Source organism: Ptychodera flava, chromosome 21, assembly GCF_041260155.1.
Source record: "Ptychodera flava strain L36383 chromosome 21, AS_Pfla_20210202, whole genome shotgun sequence".
NCBI lineage: Eukaryota > Metazoa > Hemichordata > Enteropneusta > Ptychoderidae > Ptychodera > Ptychodera flava.
Genome location: NC_091948.1, coordinates 26,865,066 through 26,889,820, shown reverse-complemented (window position 1 = coordinate 26,889,820; position 24,755 = coordinate 26,865,066). Strand labels below are relative to the sequence as shown.

Here is a 24,755-nt window from a genome sequence, read left to right as displayed (position 1 = left end):
GTAATTTTTTACACCAAAATTTTAATGCAATATTTTACCAATTTCTGTGAACTTTTCTGTACGTTTTTTTTCATAATTTTGGACCAAATGGATATCATTTTTCAGCAGCTACATATTTTTATCAAAATTTTGGCAAAAAGCAGAAAAATTGACTGTGGTACATTTTATAAGTTGACAAAAATAGACTTTGGCGCCCAAGGGTTAATACATGGTATATGACAGAAAATGTCTTTTGTAGGTATGTTGGCAACCCTATTGGAGTTATGCAAATTAACGAAGTACCTATGCAAATCATTGCATCTCGAAAATTGTTTGTCCATGCCAAAGATATATACTTTTAACTTCGAAATCACAGAAATGGCTTGTTTACCCTTTGACTGCTGTAATTTTTTACACCAAAATTTTAATGCAATATTTTACCAATTTCTGTGAACTTTTCTGTACGTTTTTTTCATAATTTTGGACCAAATGGATATCATTTTTCAGCAGCTACATATTTTCATCAAAATGTTGGCAAAAAGCAGAAAAAAGTGACTGTGGTACATTTTATAAGTTGACAAAAATAGACTTTGGCACCAAAAGGGTTAATGCGTGGTATATGACACAAAATGTCTTTCGTAGGTATGTTGGCCAACATATTGGAATTATGCAAATTAACAAATTACCTATGCAAATCATGCATCTCGAAAATCGGTTGCTCATGCCCAAGGAATATACTTTTAACTTTAAAATCAATGATATAGCTTGTTCAGTACATGGTATATATGACCGAAAATGTCTTTGTAGGAATGTTGGCCGCCATATTGGAATTATGCAAATTAACAAGGTGCCTATATGAAACATTATACCTCCAAAATGATTCCCTGAGCCACATAACTAGTGTCAGACTTTGAAATAACTGAAATAGCTTGTTTAACATGTGATATATAGCAAATTATGTTATTTTGTTGGATGGTTGGCCGCCATATTTGATTTATGCAAATTAGACATATTTCCCCAAGGTGGATTCGAGTAAACTTTTAATATGTTGTTCTGGGTACCTCATTAAAATGCATTCTGAAGAAAAAAATTCTGTGCAATTTGTGGTGGGTTAGGTGCCAAAATCTCGTAGATTGACTGGACTACTTACCGGTTGTCGCTTACCGCATCTTTATTGCTCCTTATAACGGCAATAGAAAACTTTGCGATGATGTATTGCAAGAGTCTCGAAATGTAAACCTCGAAGGGAAGTGTTTGTTGCACATTGTCGATTACGCACGGGATTATTCATAGTGGCTTAACGTCGAATGAATATACATTGGGAATATACAACTACCAAATATACCCAAAAGACCGAGTTCATAGGTTTTTGTTGCATACGTAGGATCTCTTGCTGCAAAGCAAGTTGAGTGTGGCAATAACCGTTCATCATTCAATGACAGATCTTACACTAGATTAAAACAATGCTTTATTGAGTCATTTACGGTATGAAATGCGAGGTAATTGCTTGTAGATTTCACAGTCCCAATTCACAAGATGAACCTGGTAATATATGTAATGACAGGGCCTATTGTTACCGTATGAGGTATGTGATGGTGAAAAGGATTATTTGAAATGCGGTGAAAAGCGCTATGCTACAGCGATCGCAATTACACATGACAATATTTTACCAAATGTATCATTGTTTACTATGTTCCAAATGACTTTCCAAATAGCATTAAAAGTCACTCTGAAATCTTGTTCCTAGTAATTAGCGGAAAAAGGCAGTTCAAGCCGGTTTGGCCACAAAATGAAGGAAATCGGGGATAATTTACAAAGAGGAGAAAGAATAATTCGTAGTGATTTTTAAGAGTTACCAGTGACTTTAGAACTTCTCAAACATATGACTCGTACATGTTCTTCTAAAACTGTTTGTGACATTTCATTTGACAGTTCATGTCTGGAACATTGTGTATAAATCACAGATAACGTGAGAAGGTCTTCAATTCATTTGTCGATTGTGATCAGCTTACCTGTTTAAAAGGACGTGATCCAACTAAGCATGCTTGTTATTCTAAATAGCTTGCAACAACCTAATACTTAAGTGGCACCTCTGTAATTTACTATCATGGATGAAAACTATGTTTTATGCACAGAATGAAAACAACGGTTGATAGTTTTATGGCTAAGGCTTCACTGATCTCCAATTCAGGTGACCAACGATACTCTTCAATCTTCTGTTTCCTGTATCATTGACAGAGAAATTCTTTGACACGAATAAGAAAAAAATGTAGAAATACTGCCATTTTCCCTAACCTATGAAACTTTCTTATAATTTTCGCTATCTTAAATACCCTTTTCTTGTGCCAAGAGAGCAAACTACATGATATTAAAATGCATTGTTGCTAACAAAAAAACATTTACTACTGACCACAGCGAGGATTTGAGACAGGGATCTAATGAATACTATCAACACGGGTGTAAACGTTGTCATGACAAAAGGTTTTGCTTGTTCGTGAAACTAGCTAACCTCATGCATCCATTCAATTTTTTAGGTATTCCTGGTATGTTATTCCTGTACAACCTAAACCCTACTTTTTGCTTCTGTAATTTTGCCCTTAGAAATCCGCCACATTGAAAATGTGGTCGCCCGCCTGAGACTTTCATTACCTACTTAGATGCCACAGTCGTATACCTAGTTTTAGCAACTATTTGTACTAACATTTTAAGCAGCCAAGCATGTTCTATTGCAAAAAAGTAGCCACATATTCTGGTTTGGAACAAATATTCAAAAACGTCACTCCGTCAATTGTAAAGAGGAACTTAAATGCGATAATATGATTGAGTTTGCCGTTGTCTACGAGCTCTTGACTCACCACCCATTAGAGTCAAATCACTAACACGCTGTCTTCTTACACATTTTTCACTCTTTCCCAAGTGATTTGCTTGACAAAACTTCCTCATATGCAACTAAGATTAGCATCAGGAATGAATTTGACACACTTCATTGGATAGTGACTATCGCACCTAAATCCTCACGAATTATGGAGATTGACCTTGAGGAGACGAACGAGTTATGAAACATTTTATTCTACTTCAGTTAGATACTTGGCTGTTTGATTTGAGATAAGGGTAGTATGCTGAAGTTGTGTATTGTGCGCCTCTCGGCAAAAGTCAAAGTAATATCGATATAAAGTCATGAGTCAACTTGAGAGTGCTTGACAAACTAAACGGTTTGAAAAAGGCACCCTTTCAGCTGTAAGGATCTGATGATGACTGATTCGGGTGGAGATGGGTTGCTAGCAAATAGAACGATTGTGACTGATAAAAAATATGGCTATTCTTAGAATGTACATCTTGTTTTCTTTAAACTTAAACCAATGATATTCAGGCGTCTATCATACAGTAAAATAATATCACTACGTTTAAACTTCACATCACTGTCTTATTAGTGGTAAAGAGGTATTAATTGGAGGACATGTTTCACATATTCTTATGGGTGTGATTTTGCTATAAAACCGCAAAGTGTTCGTTTTATATTGATGAAGTAGAATTAGTATCTAATACAGTCCAACCTAAGAAAGACACATGTGAAACAGAAACTTTAAATTTGACTTTTAGGGCATCTAAGATTGCTTTTTTCGTCTGCAATATTAGATTCATATGCTACGTGCCATCATTTGTCCAGCTGAGTAGCTGATTGGATAGATTATTGCATCAGCCCCTCCGGATTTTGGAGTGGATGATTTCCGAAGTGACTCAGATGGTAATATTGCAAACAGGATGTTTGAAAAAAAATCACTTCCTCTTTCTCAACATGTCCGCAATTTTTACTGGCGTCTTGAGCTTATATTTCAGTTTCTTTCGGTAATGTGTTACTTTTGACATGATGAGCTTTAGCTTTGTGAGTAATTCTCGGACAAGGATACTTTATAAATATATGACTCAGACGAAAACAGAAATGTCCGAAGGTATGGTTTTATTAGATTGTGTTTAAATGAGAAATTTATGGATTTATGCTCTTAAAACTTTCAGCTAAGATTTGGCGGATTGATCTTTATGTTAAATGTGATCGATGTCAAACCAAATTATGTTTTTTTCATTACGTCTATGTTACTATGATAACAGGAGCGCGGTTGTGTTGGAGTGGCAATTAAGCCAAGAACTCTTGGTTTGATAACATGGATCTTCCTTGGGAATATGAAGTGTAATACAACTGATGTCAATATACGGCTTGCTTATCTTGATGTCTTAATACTTCACGATGATATTAATTGTGCATTCACATGTTTGTGTAACCTACAGACAAATGAATTCAACTTTTCTCTTCAATGCTTGGTTGGAAACACGAAGCACGAAGATACCATTTTAGTTTAAAATTGTCAATTATTATTCCCTCCAGATTTATCATGTACACCGGCACCTCAATGAAGATGGCTAGGTAGGATCTCTAAAGGGACAAGTAGTTTTCTATCAGCTTCAAAAGTTCAAATAATAATCCGGTTTACCTCGAAAAGTAAATATGCTATTTTGTAAATTTAGCTTGATCCGTGCAGCCTCTCGCGTAAAGTAAGTCTATTTTATCTTGTTTTCAGTTTTCATGTAAATCTTCTATCCGAAAGGTTATTGCAGAATTGCTATTTGTACGTAATGTAAGTACAAAGAACACTCAATTACAGTGAATGCATAGTTAAAGCCGGCGTTCTTTCTTGCAGACACACAAATCATATTTAAATTTCGACTTCCTCTATCATTGTTAGAACACAAGCACATGCCCTCCGTAATTGATCACTTTAATGGCCCTTTTATGTCTCTGAGCAAACCGCTAACATTTTTGGAGTATGTACAGTACTCCTAGATGGATTTAGTGGTTAGTGTAACTTAATTCTTTTATGGGTTAATCATTTTTCAACTTACTTGTCCGCGAAGAGGTAACTCTTGCTGACCACATTTAGGATTCATTTCTATGCATCACTTCAGAACATTTATCAAAGGGCCAGGAGCTCTAGCTTTGGTTGTAGTTTACTATTGTTGTTCTAATGTCAACTATAGTCTCTCGTTCTACCTCCAAAAGCATGTTGAGAAACAACTCGTCAACACAGCTTTTACATGTGTAGATTGTACTGTTGTTGTTTACAATTGAATTCTGGTCCGAACTATAATTCAAATGTTAAAAATAGAATGCATTTAAACGAATAGATACGCTGTATTTACAGGCTAAATCGTTAGTGTTTCAACATGTGTCATGTCTTATTTCGTTGATCAAGGGAGTTTACTCAAAGCTGAGAGGTACGTCGAGATCTTGGACAGAGTAGAGACTCACAAAGTAGTTGGATGTCAATCGATGGTGGTTTATTGCTGAAGTGTAAAGTTTAACCCAGCTAACTGAAGATAGTGGGTAATCATCCATTTTAAAACAAATTGTAGCATCATAAGTAGATTAAATTAGTTAAGGCTCCAATCACTAATCAGCTAGTAATTCTTGATTGGCTAAGAATGATTAAAATATTACTCCATTGAAAAATATATTAATAAATTTTCTCTCATTGGGCATCGATCATATAAAATTTTACATCCAATTGAATTAAGGAAAATAAAACTCTATAAGATACATGTCGAAGCTAAAATATAGATGGTATCCATACATACAATATAAAACTGAATATATATCGTGAAAATAATACAGTAACTTATGAGACTGATTTTTTCCTCTACTTTTTCTTAAGGGGGGGGGTCGAGGAAGTAATTCAATTGAGACATTCGGTCCAACTCTTTCATCCATTTCGAAAGGTGAAAAAACTTCTGATATAATATTGCCAAGGTTGAACTTAATTTAACTCATTTTAGGTGAGCCTATGTCTGATCTGAGTGGGCGGTACACACCTGGAAGTCATCATCCTGATTGTAAACAGTCGAAGTATTTCTTATTTTAGTTGGAAAGCTATTTACTGAACGTAGAACAGAAAATCAATACAAAATAATTTCTCGAGATATAAGATATTCAATAAACCACCGAATAATTACCACTCACAATACGTATCGTTTTCTGTATAGACAAGACTCAAATCAACAATATCTCAGCGATTCTACGTCGATGCTTCAACAAGTGAATCTTCAAATAAAGAATAACACATATAAAATCTTCTTTGACATGTGAACTTTCTCCATAACTTTTTATATAAACAGTCACTTTTACTCGTCGCGACTATATATAATATCCCTTTAAATCTCTTAAACTTAGCTTCTAAATAAACACAAAAATACCAAAACATTGTTCTTTTTTCAAGTACTGTTTACATAAGCAATGCATCAATTACTGTAATTCGTTTCGCGCGCACCTGAATTCTCTAAAATAGTAACGTTATATGCATGATAAAGGTAATTAGGGAATTACAACGAAAGAAATCCAAGTTGATTTGACTGGTAAGATTACACCATACAAAAACATTCATGTTAAGCCGGCCTCATAACATTTATACAATAGAATCCTTCTACCCAAGACTTAATAGCGAAATTTCTCATTTGTTTCGAAAGTCAGAAACGTTTGTAAATTTGCTATACGATAGAAAGCGGTCTTTGATAACAGAAAGCAAAGATAATCTTTCATGAATTCCAATCATACTATCACAATTGGCTAAACGCTAGAAATGATAACTCTTACCAAACAAGTCATTACACACTATTCAGCTGTTCATCAAAGAAGAGATCGAAGCCGATTTCAATAAATATATAAATAATATAAATATATTCATTTTCTCATACATTGTTCTTTATACAATGGATATCGTGAGAATTTATTTGGTATTGCTAGAAATCATATCGATGGCTTCCAAGATCTTACTGATACACAGAAACTGGAACACTTAATTAAAAACATTAGTCGAAGCACGGCGAAATTTATCGCCAGGGCTTATGGGAAAAGACAATCCATATTATACGAAAAACGATAAGAATTAACCTTTGTCATTGACTTTTTTCCCACTATAATAATATAAGACAAGAAATCTTTGTAATGTTTTCTTTTCTCATGTATTTGGGCACAGTCCCTCATATGAAATTGTACCACTTTCTAAAAGTGACTAATAAGCCCGTTGAGGCTTGGTGTAATGTCACTAGTCACTATAATAAATATCTATCTATCTATCTATCTATATCATAACTGTACAATACCATTGTACATGATGAGTCTTTGTGCGAATCTTTTGTTCGTTGCTTGATCACGAGAGTTCATCGAAAGTTAGTCAGTTATATCATGCACAGAGTCCTTGATTGATGCTTCGATCGTCGATACGGTACTCGCGGATATCTTCACTGAAGAGGCCGATGATGTGCGCACCTCGCTGTGTCCCATCGGTCTTCGCCGTCTGGTTCGCGCTGATTGATTTTCTCATTTCGTGATCACCTCACCAGTGTTCTTAGTCGTTCTAAATCGTTCCTCGAAGTTGATATTTTTCGAACGTCGTCTGCATACTTAAGTTTATTGTCACGTTGAGCTTTTAGTGTTTGTAATGTTACACAGAATCAGTTCTTAAAGGAACACTTAGGTTACCTAAATTGCCTATTTGATCACTGCAACCTGACACAGACTTTTCAAGGTGAAATTCAAGATTGGTGAATTAATCACCGAAAAATCAGCCGTTGCACATTGATAAACTGCAAAATGTGCATATTCAATAAATTATGCAGTTAGATGAACAGCTGCATAAATATTTCGCTAAAAAACATGTATATATTTTCATTAGATGGAGTGTGGGATTTACTAGATCTCGGTGGCACTGAGCAAATAAGACATATCGTCACAGTATATCCAAGATTATAATACCAGGCTATAGAAATTTGTAAAACGAAAAGTTGCAGGGTAGAATTCGATATAAGATATCGGTAAGAGTTATCATGTACATAATTTACTGACTTCAATATGTATTAATGAGCAGCAGAAATGAGACTTTAGAAGGTAAATTACCATATCAAATGAAAATACGAAGTTGGTACATTGAATATGTGAAGTAAGTGGGATTTACCAGATCTCGGTGAGGTAGCGTCATTGAGTGGTTTGCACAGGCGAGAGTAATTCAGTGTATGGTTCAATTGTGTTTTATCCAATCTCACGGTATTTAGTGAGTCAACAGAATAATGTTGATTCACAAATCACAGGTCAAGAGGCATGCACTTATATAACAGGGCTATAGAAGAAATATGTACACGATTTAAGTTGACAGAGAGTACTCCAACACAGATATAAAAGCAAACTAAATCACGAAGTCATAAGACACTACCGAAACATTTACTAAAACACGGACTTTGCTCTATCAGAGTGATTACTGGAATGTAATTCTTATGGCACTTTTCCTAGGTCAAAACGACAAACCTTCGGGAATGTAAAACAATTGAACGCAGAAATCGTCCACTGCACAGGAAATGTTACACGGACTAAATTTGAAAGGGAATATAAAATGCCTATTTGATGACTGCAACATAACACATTGAAAAAATAGCTGTAGGCCGAAGTGGAGATATTTCCAACTTTGTCCCATATTGGGGTTCTTTTAAGATTTATAAAAAGTCTCTCGTTCAAAATTCATGAACGAGGTCGTATTAAGTTCCCTGTAGTAATTTCCATCGATAAACGTTTACAGTCGCCTACGTGCCACGTATTTGGACTCTCAAATGTGTAAAATTCTTTTCTGATCTACCATTTGTTGGAGCTCATTATCAAGCTCTTGGAGTAAGAAATTATTTACGCTCTTAGTTTTTCGAAAATCGAAAATTTCAGTTTTTGCCATAGAGTTAACACAGGGATGGCGGCCATTTTGAATTTTAAGTCTGTAAATAGTTGATAATTTGTTTCTCTAGTACCAAAATATGCACGGTGACCTCTGATTTTCATTCTCAATAGTATTAAGAGAAATGATTACATTTTGAAATTCATTGAAGAACGTTTGAGTTTAAGTCTTTCACTTTCGAGGCGCATACAACCTTGAAGACAATTTTACACTTCTACATTAACGTGAAATGGAAGGACGCAGATCTAGTTTCAGGCATGTGGACATTGTGACGTTTGTCCACTGACATATAGTATTACCTCCTGTAAAACCATGCTGGCGGGCGGAATTATCAACATATCGAGTGATATACAAAGAGGAAGACTACGCTGTTAAAACTACAAGACTAAACTACGTCACGCTGATAGAAATACGTAGCAGACTATGTGTCCAAAAGTACGGATTAAAATATCACTCAACCTTGCGTGCATATCGTCTTTCTTCCTTCAATGTAGGGTCGCATTGTCATCATTTGATTACAACCAAAAATGATCATCACTCAGTCAAGCAGATAAAATTGCAATTGCTGCACACATCATCACAGCTCGTGATCATTCATGAGTCCATATAAGTTCGCGGCAACAAATGAAACTGAAGTTAGACGAAGTTTATGATTATTGAATGATTTTCTGGAAGGCAATGCCCGTCTCTTCCACTGAACTTGCTCCAAGATTCTTACCTAAAATAGTATGAACAGAAGAAACAAAGGGCGGTACACTGACTATTAAGATTTCAGGCTAGTAATAGGTATTTGGCTCTTCCAGACAATTAATTCTCTGCGAAAAACTGAGCTTTCAACACCATTAAAATAAAGTTTTTTGAAAACCTAGATATAGGTGAATACTGCAATTTATGTTTTGTAATCACTGTTTACTCAAGGATTACATCTTGGTTAATTTTGATAACGTTTCAAAACTCGTTTTTTCCTGCCCCTGTTCAAACGCTACAGTGCTTCCGGTTGAAATTTGCGTACAAAGAAGCTGTTGTGTCAGCTTTGCAAAGTGTGTTTTGTTTGAGGCTGTAGATAGTGGTATATGTGACGCCACATTTTTTTCTGGATGGTGATTATTCATGGTCTAAGAACTTTAATAGTTTGTAACAAAAATGTAAGGCAAATATAATAATAGAAATCTGTGACACATTTTGTGATTTCATTATGTTGTCAATGGTTGGAGCTAATTTTGACCGAAAAACCGCAGCATTTGTAAAACAGATTTTTAGAGGTCATTCGAATTGACTGTCAATAGATCTTTATATAAACAATTAAAGGAAATTCACAACATTTCACCTATGTCTATTTCAGAAACTACATATTATAATGGGGCTACGAGCACAGTGCTTTTCCGGAGAATTCATTGTTAGAAAAGGGCAACTTCTTGTTCTGTATTCTTCTTTCTATAGGAAAAGCGAGAGGAAACCCCAAATTTAGAAGCGAGAAAGGTGAACTCAGGCCTGCGACTATGGTGGAGTCGTTTAATCCTATTTTTTTAATACCGAGAAATCAAAGAGAATCAAAATCCAAAACTTTCGTGAAAAACATTTTGTCCTAGAACATGGACAATAATAAAATAATTGGAGATTAAAGAAACTACAGAAACGGCCTCTTCTGCTTCATATCTGGACATTTTACTTGAATTTGACTCTAATGGTCACCTTTCTACTAGGCTATATGACAAGAGAGATGATTTCAACTTTAGTATAATCAATTTTCCACACCTAATCAGTAATATTCCACTCTCACCAGCTTATGGGGTATACATTTTCCAGCTTATTCGATATGCTAGAGCATGCAGTTCATATGGTGATTTTGTAGAGAGACAAGGCCATCTCTCCTACAAACTGTTAAATCAAGGTTACATCTAGTGCAATTTCCGAGGTGTAAAGTTCTATGCAAATGAGAACAAGTGTAGCGAAGTGTAGCGACGCTAAATTAACACTATACTTGAAAACTTAATGTGTTAGGAGTGTTGGTTTATATTTTATAAAGCATTCTGTAAAATTTGTACATTCAGTTTCTTTGATGTATTGTCAAAATAAAGCCAAGAGTGGCGTACTTGATTGTTTGTCATGGAAGGATATGCCTGTGTAAAGCGGACCTACTGTCACAAACGCTCGGTGACCCCCGTGACCCGAAGACTGTACGAGGAATGCCCAGGCGGAACTCGCCGAAGTCACTTCATTATGCGGCCCCGCGGTCGATCGCGTATGAGTTGCGTTTTGTTACATCATACTGCAAGTCTCACCATTGTAGGGTAGCAGCTGATGATCACGTATTTTCCTCGACTGGCGAAGTCCTTTCTTCCACGTAAGTAACAGTATGCTGCCGCTTAATATAGCTCTCTGCCTGGCATAGCTCCCGGGGCATAGCTGCAGTACAGTAAGTTCGAGGTTTTGCCTGGGTATTTGGGTCGGACGGCAAATCTGGTTTTGTCGTCCAACCCAGATACCCAGGCAAAACCTCGAGCTTCTGTACTGCAGCTGTGCGTGGCACTGCTGTAGCAGTGTGTGTAAAACTGCACAGTGGCTCGAGGTTTTGCCGTCCGACCCAAATACCCAGGCAAACCTAAAGCGCGAGCTGCTGTACTGATACTGCAGCTGGTCAGCCTCAACACGTACAGCATGCCACGCAGAGTTGCTGAGAGATCGCACTGGTTTCGGTGTTTTGTCAATCATCATGTGTTGTTACAACATACAGTCACACGAAACGTACAAACGTATACTATATTGTCAGTAGACGCCTGCAGAGAAGACCACTTTATTGCTGAACCGCTGAGAAACGAAAGTTCTGCACGCAGAGGTTTAATAATCACAGCATGGCTATATCTATAGCTCTGCGTGGCAGGGCGCTGTATGTGTTGCCGGCCTTTTACGGCCGTATAACGCCGGTAACACACCCCAGGGCTCGAAATTAACTTTTTTCTCTTGTAGTCCCATTGCATTGGGCTACCATTTTCTGAAGTTGGTAGCCCAGTGACAAGGTCTGGTAGCCCATGCATGAATGAAGATTTTTTTGTGAAGGATATTTTTATTTATATCTAGACAATGAAAGATTTATTTTTCATGATTCTATTCAGGAAGTGAATTTTCTAGTCATTTGACATCAATACCCGTACCCGCAGATCATCATAGCCTTAGGAGAACGGTGACGCCTCAAAGTTTGACAACCTATTCACACATACGCAGAGCTTGTATGCAATTTTTGCAGTGCTGTGGTGGGATCTGAAGGCTGTGTTTACAAACATCAGGGAAGGTGACAAGCTGCTATTGTAATTTTGAAAATTACTGATGCTACACAGGACTGGAGATTCTCATGATTCATTATGATAATTGTACCGCTGTGATTCCCCGGGGAAGGCAAAAATATCCCCCATGTTTAGACAGATTCACAGACTGTTGTAAAAATTCTGAAAACATGTTTATAACACCATTCCTCTCTATCCCCATTTTTAAATTAGTTGGAAAATTATGCTTGATTAAGATTGAGGTTATATCATTATGTCATGCATATTTATTACCTGACGTCATATGAATTATTATAGCTACTGAAACCCTGCAAGGTTTATTAGTCTGTGGGGAAAAGCATTCACCCCACTATCTGAGCACCAGCCCACCACCTAGCCTTGCAGTCTGCAGAAGTTTATTCCTTCAATTTATTAATTTTTGATATTTATATGCCCACAGACTTGGAGCAAGTCTACAGAGTGCAAAAATGTAGTCAGTTTTGTATTGGAAAAAATTGTTCCTTGTTCTATTGGCAGCCTTGTATACATGGAGTGCATTTGGGGAAATTCCAAAATTTAATTTCTTGTACATAAATGCCCTTATCACACTTATGTTAACCATATTAATTAATGATAATGTAATTAATATTTAGAAATAATGGGTGATGCCCTGACCATTATTATCATTTATGGCCAAGGGCAAGCGGAAAGTCAAGAATTAACAAGGCTTGGCGAGCATGCTTATTTTGGCTTTCAGTCTTGCCCAAGCGTATAGATAAATGTTAATGGTCGAGGCAGAGTCTTGTATTTCATGATATTATCAACAAACCCTAGAAAACCATCAAGATTTACAAAAATTTCCCATGTGAAAATAAAGCACATCCAGCGATGGTATACCACGAGATTTTGACCAGTTCAAGACATATATGCACGAGTGATAGCAAGTGCATATGTGTCTTGAACTGGTCAAAATCGAGTGGTATACCGTCACTGGGTGTGATTTATCGCTATTATATCATAACAGTATATTGAAATTCTGGCGTGGAACATCAAAAAACGGATTTTTGGTCAAGCCGAGAGCTCATGCGTATGCCAGCCGTGGTATATCGCGAATATACCACGGTTCTTTTCGCGTCTCGACCAATCGGATCGCTGTATTTACACCATCAATATACTGGTTTGATATAATATATATTATTGCCTAAATATATGGGTTTATGTGCCCGAGAACAGGTGACAATATGCCTGACGCCAGGAGGGCAAATTGTCTCCTGCTGCGAGGGCACATAAACCCATGTATTCAGGCAACAATATTTTTATTACATGCCTCTTCATGGTTACAAATGCTATATGACATTTACAATTTAGTTATATGCAGGACATTTTCAAACAATTTTACCATTATCGACCAACATCAAACGGATTTTAACGAAAGTAAAAAAAAAGTGTGTGCATGTATATTTTACATCTATCATTAAGCGTCTACTTAGATGTAGAAAACATTGAAGTGCTTCACTGGCCTGGGTCACCATGGAAACCAGTCAGTACATCGTTAACCGACCCACTAACTACCCAGATATTCCTTTTCAAATCAATTCACTGATTTGCACTCACATCAAGGCATGTAATAGGCAATGCACGGTCATGCCCACCCTAAAAATTTGGCAAATCTGGAGATTTTTTTAAAAAGTATAATTTGGCCCACAAGTGCTTCATTTTGTTTTTGTAATTGATTATTAGCTCCCATATATGCATATGTATATATGCAAATGGGAGGTATTCTTGTATGGTGGAAAAATTTCGTCTGTATATATGTATGTATGTACGTATGTATGTATGTATGTATGTATGTATGTATGTATGTATGTATGTATGTATGTATGTATGTCCGTCCACGTCAAAAACTCCAAAACCGTAGCACCTGCTGTCTTAGTATTTGGTGTACAGGTGCACCTAGGGGTGGAGATGTGAATTTGTTCAAATGAACATGTCAGTGCCAAAAATATGCAAATGAGGGGAAAAAAGGAAAATCCTGCAAATGGCTAAAACTCAGTAAGCATTGGTCAGATTTGGTTGAAACTTGGTATGCAGATTTCTTTAGGTAATTTAAATTATGTGTGCAAAAATTGGGATGAAATTTGCATGTTTGTATTTTTAGGGTATTTTTTCCGTTTTTAGTAAAAAAATCTTGTTCTCTGAAATCACTCGTCTGATTGCTATGAAACTTGATATTCATGTTCCTCAGGATGAACTCAGTCACGCTTGTACAAATTGTATTGATATTGTCATATTTGCAATGTTGGGGCAATTTTCCCAATTTTTGATAATTTTTTTTTTATCCAAAAACTACTGATTTGATAGCTTTGATATTTGGTATACAGGTATCTAAGATTAATCTCAATATAATGTATTGAAGGTATGTTGAAACTGGCAATTTTTTTTTATTTTGGGGGCAATTTTTGCCTTTTTTGGTCAAAAATTTTTTCTCCTAAAACTTCTGATCTGGTAGCTTTGATATCTAGTGTACAGGTTACTAGGGTTTACGTTAATTAGATATATTTAAAATTAGGATGAAATCTGCAATTTTGTATTTTGGGGGCAATTTTTCTCATTTTTGGTCAAAAAATTTGTTTCTCAAAATTTACCAGTCTGATTGCTTTGATATTTAGTAAACCGGTTCTTAGGGTTTTTGTTAATAAGATATATTGAAATTAAGTTGAAATCCGGAATTTTGAATTTTTGGGGCAACTTTGTGAAACTCTCAGTTTTACTGGGATATCTTTCATTTTGTATTTTTAAGATTTTTTTGGTAATTTTATACCTACTGGAACTAAGAGAATATAATGTGGTTATTTAGTAAGCATTTGATATAGTAAACTGTATTTGGTGTTGAAATGCAGTAAAAAAATCCTGGCAGATTTTGAAAAAATTCCAAACAAATGCCAATAAAAAATTCAGCCAGAGAAGGTTTGACAAAAAGAAAAGGTGGGAAGGTGGGGAAAACAGAATGTACAATGGATCGGATAAAAAAGATAATGTACCTCATCGATCTTTCAGACACCATCCCTTATCAAATGGTCCACCCCGATGTATTTTTGCACACAATTAACCATGCAGTGTATTTTAGTTTAAGATGTCAAGTTAATTAAGGATTTGAAAGGAATAGTCAAGTTCACCACAGTTTAACTTTATCTCTTGTGTCATCATCCTTGTGTAATTGGTTAAGTTTGTAAGTTGTTCCATATGTGGATGCACCAGCTGTTCTGGAAGAAAACAATGTTTACTTTTCCCTGTAGGGTTTCTGAGTTGATGATTGTATGTTGAAATTTCTCCATGTATCTGGTGTATGGGCAAAGTGTAAACATTGGTTGCATGTTATGTATTTCAGTCTATGTCAAATATTGTAAATGAAAAATCAAGAACAGTTTGCTGTGTGCTTGTAAAAGATAGCATATTTGTCAATACATAAACTGCCTTGCAGATTGATTGTCTTAAAGATTATCACAGAAGTTGAAAAGGAAAAGAAACTAATCAAATTGCTGTACGTATTCACTCTCAGTGCCTGTATAGGCCTATACTTAACTATTTTATCATTACATTCAGCTGTTTGTTATATCTTTATCACTCTCCATGGGCCAAGGCACACTTGGGGTCAATGTCATCACTCTGTGCCAGTCTGTGTATGTCAGTCTGTCTGTATGTATGTCCATGTTTCATACAATTGTTGACTTGTTTTGATAACTTATATGGAGCGAACAGTGATGTTGTCACTATTTTGATCTTTGTACAATTGACAATTTACATGTTTGCTGAAAAGTTACAATGTTAGCATTATTATTCATTTTCACGGACATAAAAACAAACCATTGCTGTGTATTTGTGGTCAGTCACATGGTTCAGCTCGACCAATTAAATGAGATGTATATAGCATGGTAATACATAATGAATGAGTGAATGATTTTACTAATCATTTGACCCATATATTCATGATTATAAAGTTGAGTATCCATTGTACAGACAGTGAGGAATAGGATTATCTGCAAGATTCTAATTGTATTCATTGATATTTGCCTACAGCTGTAAGTATACCTCACGTACCCTGGTCGTAAAGCCTCAGAGGTACATGTATGTGAAACTTAGAAGGAACAAGAAGCAAAAGATGGATAACTGATCTTTAATAAAATCCTTCATCAGGTAAGATTTGTTTTAAATTTTTAATTATTTTTATTTTTAATTTCCTGCACATGTCTCATTCATTATCAGTTAAGCTTTTCGCATGCTCTGTTTTATTTGGCGGATACTTTCTTCAACATCAATTGCTTTGTACATAACTTATGTAATACATGTAAGTATTTTAGAATATGCGTCTTTAGTGTGGTCTCCTTGGCAAAAAAAAAACAACAGGACAAAATAAAGCAAGTGCAAATGAAATTCATGAAGTTCCTTTGTTTTCAAACATAGCATCCTTACAGCCGAAATAATTATGAAGAATTCTGCAAGCGTTTGAACCTTTGGCCTCTTTATCATTGAAATTATTTATATTTTTTTAGAAATATAAGAATAATGTGTATGATTGTCCCCAGTCATGTTTCATATTAATTTTGATGTTCCTCAGTAAACTACATGTACTAGAACCCGCATTGCAACTCTGATATGCAACTCTGACTCACTCGTATCATCCCTCTATGTAGATGGCTTCCGCTCCTCTGATCACAATCCGGTTGTTGCAAAGTTATCTCTCCCGAAACCACATCGTCTCAAAAAAGAATTCACATATCGTCAACTGAGTAAACTTTCAACTAAGGATTTGTTGAAAGACCTTGACAGCATTGCAGTATTCTCTGATCCACCACGTGATCTGAATGATGCCGTTCATACCTATAATTCAAAACTCTGTGAACTTCTTGACAAGCATGCACCCACTCCTGATTATCACATGGATTGTTAATCTGTCACTGGAATCTGGCTTTTTACCCCATTCTTTGAAGTCTGCAGTCGTCAAGCCCCTCATAAAGAAACCAACCCTGGATCCAGAAATTCTCAAAAACTTCCGTCCAATCTCCAATTTACCTTTTCTGTCGAAGGTAATTGAAAAGGTCGTTGCTGCTCAGCTGAAAGACTTCTTGAACCAAAACAATCTACTCGATCCACTTCAATCTGCCTACAGACAATATCATAGTACAGAAACAGCACTCCTCCTTGTTCATAACGACATTCTCACTGCTCTTGACTCTGGACAAATTGTTTTACTGGTTCTATTGGATCTATCTGCAGCTTTTGATACCATTGATCACGACATACTTTTACAGCGTTTATCAAATCTTGGGATCAAATCTACTCCTCTTCAATGGCTTCGTTCATATCTCACAGACAGATCTCAGTCAGTTACATTAAAGGACAAAGATCACTGCCTCAAATGCTGTGATACGGAGTTCCTCAGGGGTCTGTTCTTGGACCTCTCTTGTTTCTAATCTACATATCACCACACGGACAGCTCATCCATCGCCATAAACTCCAGTTCCATCAATTCGCTGATGACAATCAGCTGTACCTGTCTTTCAAGAAATCCAATACCACGTCTGCCGTATCTTCTGTTGAAGAAACTGTTAATGATATTATGAGCTGGATGACACAAAACAAGCTGAAGTTAAACAACTCTAAAACTGAGGTCATTTTAATTCGATCTAAATTTGACCATTCACCAGCGCCTTTCACTGACATCAACATCTGTTCCAGTGTCATTGAAACCACTTCATTTGCGAGGAACATCGGTGTTATATTTGATGACAACCATACATTCCAACAACATATTGGTGCCACTTGCAGTGCTATTCACTTCCTCCTTCGCAAAATTGGTCGTATCAGAAAGTACTTGTCCAGAGATCCTGTGCCACCCTCGTCCACGCCGTTTTATCTTCAAAGCTTGACTACTGCAATGCTCTACTATATGGCTTGCCCAATACACAATTACAGCGGTTACAACGTGCCCCAAAACACAGCAGCTAGAATTGTTACAAAGACCAGGAAATCCGACCACATTACCCCCATACTTATGCAACTTCACTGGCTTCCAGTACATCATCGCATTGTATACAAACTTTTGCTGATTACTTACAAAGCCCTAAATGGACAAGCTCCACAATATCTCAGGAATTTAATAACACCATGTGCCTCATCACGTGTTCTTCGTTCATCTGATAAATGCCTTCTGCACACACCTAGATGGAATCTGACTACCTATGGTCGCCGCTCCTTCTCTGTAGCAGCTCCTGTCCTTTGGAACTCTTTGCCCCTGGACATAAAAACCTCTCCTAATGTCAACATTTTCAAAAGACGCTTAAAAACTTACATCTTCCAGAGAGCTTTTTCATTGTAACTCTAAGCGCCACTGAGCATTGTTTAACTTTGGATATTAGGCGCTATATAAATTTTCTAGATAGATAGATAGATAGATAGATAGACTCGCAGTATAAAACTCAATGTATTTAGGTACTTGGCTCTTCAAAGATATATGGCTACTCTAAATGAATTGTGCATTTCCAGCCCTGCCATTGACATCACTTTATCTTGTCAAAGTTTCAGATGCCTGGTCAGAATGTCATGCTTAAATATGTACATATTTTTAATGGTTTCATATAGTTTGTTGTGTTGTTTATTGTTTTATTGTACCTTATGCATTTATATTTTTATGTATATTTTATGGAGCCTGTTAATGTGACTTGTTCCTGTTGGTCTTCCTTTGAAATAAATATATAAATAAATATATTGCTACTTGCTTGAATACACGTCTTGACCTACATTATGTACCTGTTTCCTTTAAAAAGGTCCACAATCACCAGTGAATACAATGGGTTTGGGGCAAAGTTATAGTTTAATTAAAATTACAGAAGTCATAAACAATCAAGTTGTCTTATCTTGCATATAAAAAGCCATATTTTAGAATGAACTGATGTAAACTAATGTCAGCAACTTGCAGGAGATAATATTTACATTGCATGCTTCAAGTTAATGTTTTCTTTTCACCTAATCAGATTCAAGATCCCTTGCTGAGCAGTGCATACTGGGCAATGACAACCAGGTGAAAAGCAACATAGTGACAATACCATCCTCCATTGCAAAGGAAATACACAGTGTGTGGCTATGCAAACAGCCAAAACTGAACAGAGATCGTGGTGTTGACATCAATGCAGAGCAAAAACCTGTGGAATTGAGGGAGTCTAGTTTACTTTCCTAAGACAATGGGTCCTTGCTGTGGCACAGGTTTGTACTTACACTGTTCAGTGTTTCCACTGGCTAAATTTTCCCCTAAGCCATTATGGCTAATTGAGACCAAAATTGATTAGCCAGAACTATAGCCATCAAAATTACATGTAATTGCATTTATGATTTTTATCCAACTGACAGTTGTATACTCAGGTGGGTCCTATCAGTTGCTACAATGGCAAGATGACATTAAAACTAGTCCAATAATCATTTACATTCAAGGTAATACATTACCAGGTCCATTTGTGATTTAAAAATTTAAGTAGGACCATCCTGAACGACTGATAATCAGTGGCAATGTAAATAAATAACTATTTTTATGGAACAAACTGCTTTCTTAATAACGTTCACAACAAATTTATTTCCTGTGTGCCAAACACTTATGTGACTTGCACTTTTGTAAATGTATCAAGATGTATCACAAGTATTACATCATTGACAGGGTAACTTCAAGATGTTTCCTTTGAAAGATCCATAGCTTCTGCCTCAGTCATCAAGTGCTTTCAGTTCTCCAATCACAGAGTCTAATTTTTACACCAACTGTTCACTTTAAGAAGGTGTACTGGTAATTACATTTTGTACACTAGGTGTAAACAGTCGCCTCTTTCTATTGGTAGTCCAAACAGTGAATGCTTTAGTTTCAAAATCAAACTGGGTGTATATGTTAAAATGTCCTGTCTGGCCACATGTCTTACAGAAAAAAAAGCTGACTCTTCTCTTATTCAAACACTAGCCATGGAAATTCAACAAACTATTCCTGGCACACTTTCTTTTTTTTGTAGCTTATACTCCTACCCTGCAACTCTGCGGACAGCCTGTGCAATTATCTTTTTTGCTTACTTGTACTCGAACACGACTTAGCATGTCACAGTGTGCTGCTTGTTGTTCAGCATTGTAAACATTCAACTGGACAACATCCTAGTTATATCTTCATGCAAATTTATGACCTATGCCTATCCACAATACAGTGTTATATTCAGTACTTTTACACATCATGGCAGAAAGTGACCCCTGCCTATATCCACAAATACATGTACACGGTATGGAAGATAACCCGGGCCTATCCTCAATCCAAATGCATTCACATGGTATGGAAGATGGCACAGACATATCCACAATACACATAATATATAAAATGCAATGGAAGATGACCTAGGCCAATCCACAATACACATACATGCACACAGTATGTACATGTAAGATGACTCAGGCCTATGTAGAATACAAAATGGGAGATGACCAAGGCCTATCATCAATACAAACAGTCTGTACCTGTATCGTATTCAGGATAGGCGTGGGTCATTTTCAATAAAATATGTACCGTTATTGTATTCAGGATAGGCCTGGGTCATTTTCCATAGCAGGTACCTGTATGTGTATTCTGGCTAGCCCAGGGTCACCTGCGATGCTGAATAATTGTTTTGTGGATAGGCCTAGGTCATTGTATTTGCATAGGTTATAACATTTACATGAAGTTAGGCTCAGGACGTCATCCAATTGACAGTTTACCATGCTGCACTCATTTATAGCTGCCTCTGAGGTTGCCACAGAAGTGTTCTAAGGTGCCGGTTTTTGAAACACTGGTTTCATTCTGTTCACCACCCTTGCTGTCATTGGCTGCTGCTGTCTGCTTAGTTTTTGAAAATACACTGCAATCAGTGTTTCCTGACTATGTTAGAAGCATTGTTTACAAAGCACTTGTCATCATAAAATAACAAGGTCATTGCATGCAGCCATCTGAAAGCATGGCATATCACTTGTTACTGATTATAATAGTTTTCTGAGACTGCACACTAAAGCGAGGAAAGAATGACCACCCAGGGATGTTGAAAAATATCTCTGCCTTTTAACTACACTCTCGATCAGCCCCTGAAAAATAGCACTAACCAGTTTTGCGAAGGATAGTTGAAAAATATTTCCCAATCTGCAGACATTTCATTTCCCATTTCACGCTCTTGCGAGTGGCAGCGGAAACACTGCTGTTGTCATACACAGTTGTAGTTCTTTTTAAAATACCCTCTTGAGTAGATCAAATGTATTACACCTCTACTAGTATTTAATCAGTAATTTTGTTGTGATAATCATGGCTTACACATTTTTGGTGAAGTTATTTTCTCTTTTTTAGCTGAATTTGCTAAAAAAATTTCTTTAGACTTGGCACTCTATGAATTGCCTAGTGAAATGCAGATGATATGATAATGCACATGACTAGACATTCAATACATGTAGCTTCATTCGTAGGATCCATAAAACTGTTATGATGAAATATATTCCAATGAGAGAATACATCTGGTATGCACACGTGATTTATAACGTTTACATGTGTGTAATGCTTATCATCATTAGGGTTAAGGACATACAGAGTGTTTACAATTCATCCCAGCAATACATCCCATCATCAAATGTATTTTAATCATTCCGGTTATCATTGTCATTGAAAGAGTTATAAGTAATCATGAGTCTATCTGTTTACAATTCAGGATCAGCAGTGAATGCTGCAATATCAAGGATGAGAAATATCATTGACCTTGACAAAGAGCGTTAAAGACAAAGTGGAGGGCTTTGAATTGGACTTGGACCATGACATTATAACGAAGATGAATGGAAATGATCAAACAACAGGTAAATTTCTTCCATTTCAGTCCTTGCACCCAAGTATATGTACACAAGTGACTGTTGCAAAGATGTGCTGGAAGTGGTATCTTGTAACTTGCACAAAGTGTTTATGTTAGTTGTCTTTATATAGCTACACATGTACATTTGTATAGCATCTTTACAATTACAAGAATACTAATTAGAAACACAGGTTCACAAAAACATAAGTGATACATTGCTGTATTTTAATTGACATTGCCAGCAGCAACTATGCAGGTGCATCAGCTTAACACTAATCCATCCAGAATTATACACAACATGCATGTGATAGCAATCCTCATTCTTAAACTGTGCAGGACATTGGTTGTAGCCAATCTATTACATATGACATGAGCAAGAAGGAAAAAGTGTGGTTGAGATGTCTAAGTTAGAGAAACATGCATATAGCGAAGACAAAAATAAATTTATTTGTTCTTTGTACACAAGAATTCTTGGATATGTAACACATAAATAAACTAACTTTTTTGTGAAGAGAAATTATTATCTTCCATGATGGTCCATGATTGTCTTCCATGAGTTTATTATTATTTCTATGTTAGGGAACAGGTGTGTATATCCATGCAGAAGAGGAAGCAAGATAAATCCAAAACCGACTTCAAGGCAGCATTTTACCACGCAAAGAAAGGAACCAACTACCAGGGACAGTTGTCTCAAGATGAAGACAGTGGGATTGCATCTCCATTTGGTAGAGGATTTCCTATTAGTCAGTATGGTGGACAGACGTGAACCCTTACACTGCTCAGCACACAGATTGTATGTATATGTATGTTGGGATCAAAAACTCCTAAACCACTACACCTACCACAGACAAACAGTGGGCAACTTAACAGATATAACCCGCAATACTAAGCATCATCATATTACAGCTAGTACACAGAACTGTTTAAGGTAGTCCAGCTCAAAGAGAGGAAAAATTCAACTTTCAGAGCACTGAGAAAACACAATTATTATTTCATGCCTCCCCTCAGTATCATGGTGATCTCTGTAGTATAATAACAAACCTGTAGGTAATTGTCACTTGTGATGATTGTTTATAAACATTCCATTATCACTTTTTCTGCTCCAGAGGTGTACATGTCAATCAGGACCCAGATTTACATATACTGGTCAATAACATTGCAATGTGCACATGTATGATATATATAGGTACTTTGTTTCCCAGTAAGCTTTCAGAAGAAGAACAAGAAACTAGAGTTGATATTATAAAATTTGTGAAAAATTCATCAAAAAGATACAGCTACACTGCAGCCCAAATTTCATTGGAAGCTGTCATTATTTACAGCCTAAGGGGGGGTGGGGGGTGGGTGGGGGGTGGGATGTTGGAGGAATTTTGTCGGAAACTCTAAAATTTCAAGTACCCGCCCCCCCCCCCAAAACCATGATGAACTTGAGTAACCCCCCTCTCTTACATGGAAATTTTGACTGACCCCCCCCTCACTTTTGAAAACTTAAATTTCAATACATGTATTTTATATAATTTACATAAATACAGCAATAGTAAAGACCATTCAAATCCTAGTGTACCCTGCTAGATAATCATTGGTTATCTCATGACGGTTGAAAAAGGTGAAACCAACAAAATGAAATTCAAAGTCACAACAAAACATAGATGTCAAAGGTCACACTATAACCAGTATACAACCACATACAGTATTGTTTAATATGGATGGGTATCATAACAGGGTCCTCACTGGGATATCTGATAGGGTAGACTTTGAAAGTACTGATTGAAGAACATGCGGAAGGCTGATGGGGAAAGTGTCCGACGGGCTTGCTCATCTCCCTTGCATGGAAAAATTTGAGAAATTGTAGTGTGCATTGGTACAGTTTGGCGTAATCTCAGAGGTGTTTTCAATGTGTAATTTTACTGAGTAAAAATTTTTAGAAATTGATGTGTGAAGTGGTGCAATCTGAGAGGTACGTGTTTCAATACATTTTGCACCAACGTTTCAATACATTTTGCACCAAAAATGAGTAACCGCCTCTTTCTCTCAACATTTTGAGTAACCCCCCCCTATAGCTTTCAATATTTTGAGTGACCCCCCTTCATATTCCTCTGACCCCCCCCCCCCCCCCCCCCCCCCCCCCCCCCCCCCCCCCCCCCCCCCCCCCCCCCCCCCCCCCCAGCTGTAAACAATGATGGCTTCCAAGGAGATATATCTTCAAGCTTGTGCGATATGGATTTCAGGCAATGTCAACTTGTGGACAGGGTACAGAGATTTATGTTGCAGATTATTGCAAATTGGACTAACTCGTGAATACAGTACATGAAGTCCCATTCCATTATCAAGAGCAAAAGCTGAAAACTACATCTGAAGCTTGCTTTGGAGATCAAAATTATTGCTTGTAATAAGTTAAAATTCATGTTATCAGAAAATCACAAGCACACCTTTAGCAGTCTGACAAGCTTATGAAAAATAGAGATTTACAAGTATATATGTTATCATTACTTGTTTACTGTATTCCAAGGAATATAACTTTAAAAAGAACAGACATGGAATCAAATGGTTAAATTCTATTTTAGCTCTGCAGTTAGTGTGAATGAGCTTATTTTTAGCTACTATAGTCTATAGAAGCTATTGGGATGGGTATCCGTCTGGCGTCCGTCTGTATGTATGTATGTACGGTATGTATGTATGTATATGTATGTCTAATTTTGAGGCGTCCGTCCTCTCAAATATCTTGAGAACCACCATACTTACTGATTTGATATTTGTTGTGTAGATGAAAAATATGATTTTGAGAAACCAATTTTTTCAAGTTTTTGATATTGTTGAAAATATCCAAATTAGTGCCAAAAAAGGCGTTTTTGGTAAAAAATCTTCTTCTTAATAAC

At 36.5% G+C, this 24,755-nt stretch overlaps 1 long non-coding RNA gene across 1 annotated transcript; it reads left to right on the top strand.

Annotated features, from left to right (window-relative positions):
* Positions 1-10,676: 10,676 nt before the first annotated feature.
* On the top strand, positions 10,677-22,822 carry LOC139121872 (uncharacterized). The gene is made up of 5 exons (XR_011549357.1): positions 10,677-11,085; positions 16,079-16,195; positions 19,033-19,261; positions 21,745-21,886; positions 22,459-22,822. It is a non-coding gene; the product is annotated as an uncharacterized lncRNA (long non-coding RNA).
* Positions 22,823-24,755: the final 1,933 nt, after the last annotated feature.